Raw genomic sequence first — 6,995 nt, 5'->3', positions numbered from 1 at the left:
GCAACTAAAGCAAGTGATTATGTGCTTGAAGAGGCAGGAAAAAGCAGAGTTTTAACCCTGTGAACCTTTGTGTATCTCTGATCTCCTCACCAAGACCGATTTCAGGGGTCTTTGTCCTTCAGGCGCCTTTGTCCCCATCCTTCCTCCTGTGTCCTGAGCTTTAGCAGCTGATTTTAATGAAGTCAAGGAGCTTTTCCAGGTGGAAAACGTGTCCTGGGTTTTCAGGAGATGGGGCATCTGTGCTGTGGTCTCTGTTATTGTGGAGCCACAGAATGGTTTGGGTCAAAAGGGGCCTTGATGATCATCTCATTGCACCCCCTTTTTCTGTTCCTTTCCTTAATTCCCTGTGCTGTTCAGGCAGCAGAGCCAGCTCCGCTTCCATTTTTCTTGGAAAGCAATTCCACAGCCTCATCCCTCTCTCAGCAGGCTCTCCTAATGTTATTCCAGAGTTTCCCTTGCTCGGCAGAGCCTGGGTGCTCTGTCACACCCAGCCAGGCCAGGCTGGGGCACTGCCATCACCTTCATGCTCCATCACCCGTTTCTTTTGAGATTTGCTGAGGGCTCCTGGGCACAGGGGGCTTCTTTCAGTGCTGCTGTGGAGTAGCTGCTCCCAACTAACCAAATCCACATGGACAGCTGTTGCTCAGAGGGGAGTGGGTAAGTGCATCCATAAAGTTTGGGATTTGTGCTGGAGGGAGCGCAGCCGGTGCACGGCCGTTGCTCTCTGAGAGCCCTCGGCACTGAAAACCAGGGAAACAAACCCCAAAACCTCTCCAACTTCCAAATTCTGGTTGAGGGAAGAGGCAAGGTGTTGTGCAGTTGTAAATGAAAATGCCAGTTTTTCACAGCTTTTCACAGACTGGGATTGCTCAGGGTCAGGGATTGTGTGTGATGGCACAGCTTTGTTTTGGGGGCAGAGAAGGTTTACCTGAAACTGCTTTAGGCTGGATTTTAGAAAAATTCTTTCCCCAGAGGGTGTTATGGCACTGAACAGGCCCCTCAGAGAATGGTTGTGGCCTCGAGGCTGCCAGAACTCCAGGAGGGTTTGGACAACACTCCCAGGGATGCACAGGGTGGGATTGTTGGGGTGTCTGTTGGGGTGACTGTTGATCCATGGGGGTCCCTTCCAGCTCAGGATATTCCATGATGCTAATTTCGGTGATGATGGCAGTGCCACTGTCCCCTTGTGTGCCAGGCTGAGATGCCCTCAGGGTGACAAAGGCCGGTGCTGCCAGTGCCTTTGCCATGGTCAGGGCTGACATTTGGCCAGGTCCAACCAAACCACTGGGGCTGCCATTTTCCTTTGGAAGCATTTCTGAGTCTGGGGATGCTTTTCCATGGCTGGGATTCCCTAAGTGCATTGTAACATCACTTTCTGCCCCGAACCTGAGCTCAGCCTTCAAGAACTTACTTCTCACCTCACAACTGTCCCATCCCCAGCCTGGATACTGTGCTGGGATCTGGATGGATCCGTGGCTTTGGAAGCTCCTCCTGTTGCTGCAGTGCCCAGAGGGGCTCGTGTGGTGCTGATTTGGGAAGCCCTGCTCTCCATCTGCTCCCGTGGTTTGGGAGAGCTGGGATGTGATGCCCGGGATCCCCACTCTGACCACAATGGCCCCGCTGGCCTGGAGCTACCCAGAGTGGCCTGGGGGCAGGGAATTGGCACCCATGGGTGCTGCTGGAGGTGCCAGAGCTTTTGGGGGTGCCAGGGACTCACTCTAGCCACACCAGCAGCGATTTTTCAAGGCTGAAGGGTTGGTGGAGCCTTTGTGTTCCTGCTTTGAAGCCCCGGCCTGAAAGTGTTGTAATGAGATTTTATGATGTATTCTGGCAAGGTCTGGTTATTTTGTGTGTGGATTTATTGTCTAATGAATTGAGTGATTTTGAAATGTTTTGTGCAACGCTTTTTTGGAAAGGACATTGTATTTTGTTTATGGGACGTGTGAGTTTTTATGAAACTTTATTTAGCTTTTAGCAAGAATAATCTTTATTCAACAAATAGTGCAAATAAATCTTTAATTGAACAAATATGTGCCAACTTTCAAGCACAGTAACAAACAATGACATGAAACAAGGAAACTTTGGAACAATATACAACTTTAAACATAGTATTAAAATTAAAAAAAAAAAAAAAACCAAACCAAAAAAACTCCAACCTAAAACCCCTAGCAAAGCAGACTTTGGGCTGTGTAGTGGAGCATGGAGATGTGGGACCTGCCAAGCTGGAGGGAGCAGAGCAGGGAATGTGGTGCCTGGTGGCTTTCCAGGGGTGCCCAGGGATTGGGGTGCTCCCCATGCCAGGGTTTGGAGGGAGTGGGAGCTGCTGGATGTGCCTGGGCTGTGGGAGCAGATGTGGAAACCCTCCTGGTGTGTCCCAGTCCTTCCTGAGCTGCCTTTCCAAGGAGGGATGGGGGCACCCAGGGGTTGAGGATTTGCCTCTTCCAGCCCCACATTGTCTTCAGGCTCTTGGAGGGCACACGAGGGGCTCTGAGCTCTGTGTTGCTGCAGTGTTCCATGTGAGCTGCCTGGGAAATGGGATGAGCATTCCCTGCTCCTCTTTATTCCTGCCCAGGCTTGGCTACTGCCACTTCAGTTGGAAATGGAGATTCCCATCCCCTGTATTGCATGTAGCTGGAAATCCCTGAAAAACTCTCAAATCCAGCATGAAAGGGTTTGAAATGAGAGGAGCAAACTCTCAGCATTTGTTTCATTTCACTTTTTGGCGTGTTGGTCTTTAGGAAAGATGGGCAGAATCACCTTTCTGTTTATATCCTTATTAATCTGGTCCTACTGGATTTCCTTCCTTGTTCCAAGCATAGAACATTCCTTTTATATCCCTGGAAGTGTCCAAGGCCAGGTTGGACAGGGCTTGGAGCAACCTGATTTGGTAGAAAGTGTCCCTGCCCATGACAAGGCGTGGAACTGGATGGGCTTTAAGGTCCCTTCCAACCTAAACCATTCCAGGATTCTTTCCAAATAATTATCCTAAACTATGGAAGGAGTTTAGTACTGAAGATGCTCATGCAGCTGCTGCTTTTCTCTGGAATTTCCTACATTGATGACAAAATTACTTGGCAGGAGGAGACCCAGCTGTGCGTTTAAGTGACTTCCCTACATCTTCAAACCCCAGGAATATCAGGAATACAAACCCTGATGCTTCTTTCTCTGGGAAGAGCATTTCAGCCCTTCGTTGCCCTTTTCGGCCCCTGGAGTTGGAACAAAAGAGCTTTTCTTCTAAAAGTGAGCCGTGGAATTGGGTGTTAATGGAAACTAATTAATGCTGAATGGAAAATTCCTTCTTGGCCATGTTTTGCTATTCTCTTTTATAGCTCCAACCTACCAGACCTCTCTCAGGCTGCCCATTCTTTTCCAGGAAGGATAAATGAGGCTTATGTTTCCAGAATGGGAGTTGGAGGCATCTCACCCCTCCATGCACCCTTGGCTTGATCTGACCCAACCTTCTCCAGACCTCTGAGTGCTCCTAAAAGGGCCCAGTGCTACTCTGTGCACCCACCTCACCTTCAAAACCCTCCTTTCTCCTTGGATTTGGCCTCATTTTCTGTTTCAGACAATCCCAGGATCATTCAGGTTGGAGAAGCCCTCTGGAATCATTGAGTCCAGGCCTTCCCCAGCACTGCCAAGGCCACCACTAGCCCACATCCCCAGGTGCCACAGCCACATGGCTTTTAAACCCCTGCAGGGAGGGAGACTCCACCCGTGTGCCAGGGCTAAACAATCCTTTCCATGAGAAATTTTCCCTAATATCCAGCTAAACCTGCCTAGACCCAGCTTGAGGCTGTTGTGTCTCCTTCTGTCCCTGTTCCCTGGGAGTACAGCCTGACCCGCCCAGCTGTCCCCTCCTGTCAGGGAGTTGTGCTGAGCCAGAAGATCCCCCTGAGCCTCCTTTTCTCCAGGCTGAGCTCCCTCTCCCAGCTCTGTTCTCTCCTCTGTTCCCAGGAAAGGCCCCAAAGAGCAGCAGGGGGTGGTTGGGTTGGGGAGTTTCACCCCATTCATAAACGGGGAGATGTTGGTGCTGAGGAGCCTCCATGGCCAGAGTGGCAGAGTTGGCTGAGCCAACATTTTCCATTTGGATCTCCTGAGCACAGCCCTGAGCCACCAGCTCCAGCCAGAGCTCTGCCTAAAGCTCTCTGAGCTCTTCTGGCCTTTCAAACAGAGCCAAAAGCCCAACTGTGGAGGGAAACACCTGCCTGTGCTTTGTTTTGAAATCCATATTAAATCAGGAGATCAAGGAGTCGCTGTCCATGCAGAGGGAATGGAGGAAAGCCATTGATGTGCCAGATGTGTGGTTGGAACATCTGTGGCTGGCTGGAGGTGCTCTGCCCAGGATTGCTGTGCTGAGGAAAGCAGGGAGGTGGTGCCTGAAGGGGCTGTGGATGGTGGTCTCCTCTCTGTGGTAAATCCATCTTTTTCCTTGGGTAGGACATGGCTCATATCCATAGGACAGCCAGGGGTGGTGCTGAGGATAAACTCGTTGAATTCATTATTGGTGTTTTTAACTACTTCAATTCCCAGTTGGTGAAGGGGGATGATTCCCTGTAGGAGCAATCTGAGCATCAAAGCTGTTTGTCCTTGCAGAGCTGGGCTCCAGGCACAGCCTGTCTCCAGCAGAAAGTGGGATGGGGACTGTAATGTTGGGAGCTGTCAGTGTGGAGATGTTCCACATCCTCGTCTCTGGATGAGCCCAGAGGAAAGGGACATTCCTCAGGCTGAGGCTGCATCCCATGAGGATCAGGGGGACAATTGCATCTGGCACTGGGGCTGGTGTACTTCCAAAAGGCAGGAGGGAAGGAGCGCTGGCAGGATCTTGGTGCTTGGCCAGTTTGGTGACAGATCCCAGTTAAGGATGGCGAGATCCAGAGCACAGACCAAGTTGTTCACGTTCCCTGTGAGGAAAAGCTTTCCTTGGCTCACTGTCCATACTTCCATTCCTTTCCAGATCTTCCCATACCTCCCTGGTTGTGGCTGCAGCCATCCCCCTGCAGGATGAGGGCTCAGGGCTGCCCCTTGGGTGGGAGGACATTCCCACATCCCTGTGGGATGTGCAGGTGTCCACGTGCCACACATGGGCACACACTTTTTTCCCTGGGATATTGGCTGCTGGAATTCCTGTCAATGGATCACCTGCTCCCAGTGGTAATTCCTCTCTGTCTCAGGGTCAGCAGTGTATCAGGCCCACAAGACAGGCAGGAAACCTTCCTCTCTCCCAGGCTCTTGGATCACAAGGGCAGGATCAACCAGATGTCCTCAAAACCCTTCATGTCCTGAGGCTGACCTGCAGCTGGCAGGGAGAAATTCCCTCTGTGTCCATGGAATCTCTCCCAGGTTTTGTAAAGACAGAGCCATTTCAGATCTCTCCATCCCTCCCTTGGTCTGTGTCGGGCTGCAGCCTTCTTTGGGGCAGTGAAAATGGAACTCTTTGGAAGACCAGAAAGGTGCTGAGCTTCTCCTGCAGGTACTGTAAGGAATGTGTCTGACACTTCAGCTGGTTTTCCCTGTGGATTTAAGGAAGGGGGGTCAGGGCAGCAGGGCTTGGAGGGTCTCAATGATTCAACCAAAGTAATTTATTTGTACCAAGCTTGACATTTAAATGCTCATGGATAAGCAGGAATAATGCATAGGATTCGTGGTACCTGTTTAAAATAGCTCTGTTGGAGCCCCAAACCAGACACTGTGGGTTTGGATTTCAGACCATCCTCTTGCTCTAGGATCTTCCTTTGGAAAGAATGCAATATTCCGTGCCAGCAGCTTGGGCTGCCCCAAAGATCCTCCTGTTTTTAGGATGCAGATTTTGATCTCAACCTGGGAGTCGGAGCACGCACTTGAGCAGCATCTTAATGAGCTTATGGTTGAGAGCTATTTATTATCTGTTAGAACAGGCCTTTTATTCCACTGGCAGCCTAATTTGCATGGTTTGTTGTAATTAACACCATAAAATGTTTAAACAAAAGTACAGATAGAAATTAAATTTACAGGCATTGAATTCAATAGCATCAGAATAAACCTTTGATTTGTTTTTTTCCTTTGGCAAGAAAGTGATTCACTCAAATTAAATTTAGGAAAAGCTCTCAACTTGGAAGGAGGGATTTAATGAAAAAAAGGCATCCCAATCTGCCAGAGCAGCTCGGGGGAAAGCTGGGATTTCACTGGGACAAGGCTGTTGAAGGGAAACTCAACTGTTTTGGGTGGGAGAGGTGTCCCAAAATCCTGCATCAGCCGCTGCTGGCAGCACATGTGCGGCCAGGATGGTGCCTTTACTGTCCATCTGTTCCATTTTTCCATGCTCTGGCAACTTCTGTTTTGGAGGCACTGAGGGGTTGGGGTGGAGGCAGATGGGTGGGAGTGTGCCCTGGAATTGTCCAGGGGTGGGTTGGACAAGGTTTTTGGGATAGTGGAAGGTGGGAAAGGAGTGGAATGAGATGAGCTTTAAGGTGCCTTCCAACCCAACCCATTCCAGGATTGTTCTGTGATAGTTTGGAAATTCAATCTGAGGCTGATCCGTGTGTGAAGGGGTTGGGAATTGTGCCGTGTCCCAGACATTCCTGAGGGGCTGGAGGCATTTTCCAGGGGCTCCTGTAGCAGTACATCCCCTCCTGCTGCAGAGCACTCAAGGTGGCTCTGGAAAAATCTTTTATGGCCTCAAAAGAGGCGTCTGCATGTCCACCCCCAAATGAAATCATCAAACCCAGGCCACTTCTGCTGTGATTTATGCGGCAAACATTATAAAAAACTATATTGTGAGCAAATGGTCTCTGGGTGAGGTTTAGATTCCCTTCTATTGTTTGGAATTCTGGGTTTAGCCTTATGGCTGGGATTTCTATAGTCAGAACTAATTTGTAGCGTCTGGGGCCGAGGCTTGGCGTGGTGCAGGAGCTGGGGCTGAGCTGCTGGAGGCATTAGTGGGGGGCAGCACGTGTTCCCTGGGGTCAGGGCTGCCAGGATTTACAGCCTGTGGGTCCCTGGGAGCTGATCCAGCA

Source organism: Geospiza fortis, unplaced genomic scaffold (assembly GCF_000277835.1).
Source record: "Geospiza fortis unplaced genomic scaffold, GeoFor_1.0 scaffold874, whole genome shotgun sequence".
Taxonomy (NCBI): Eukaryota; Metazoa; Chordata; class Aves; order Passeriformes; family Thraupidae; genus Geospiza; species Geospiza fortis.
Note: the sequence above shows the minus strand (reverse complement) of the source record.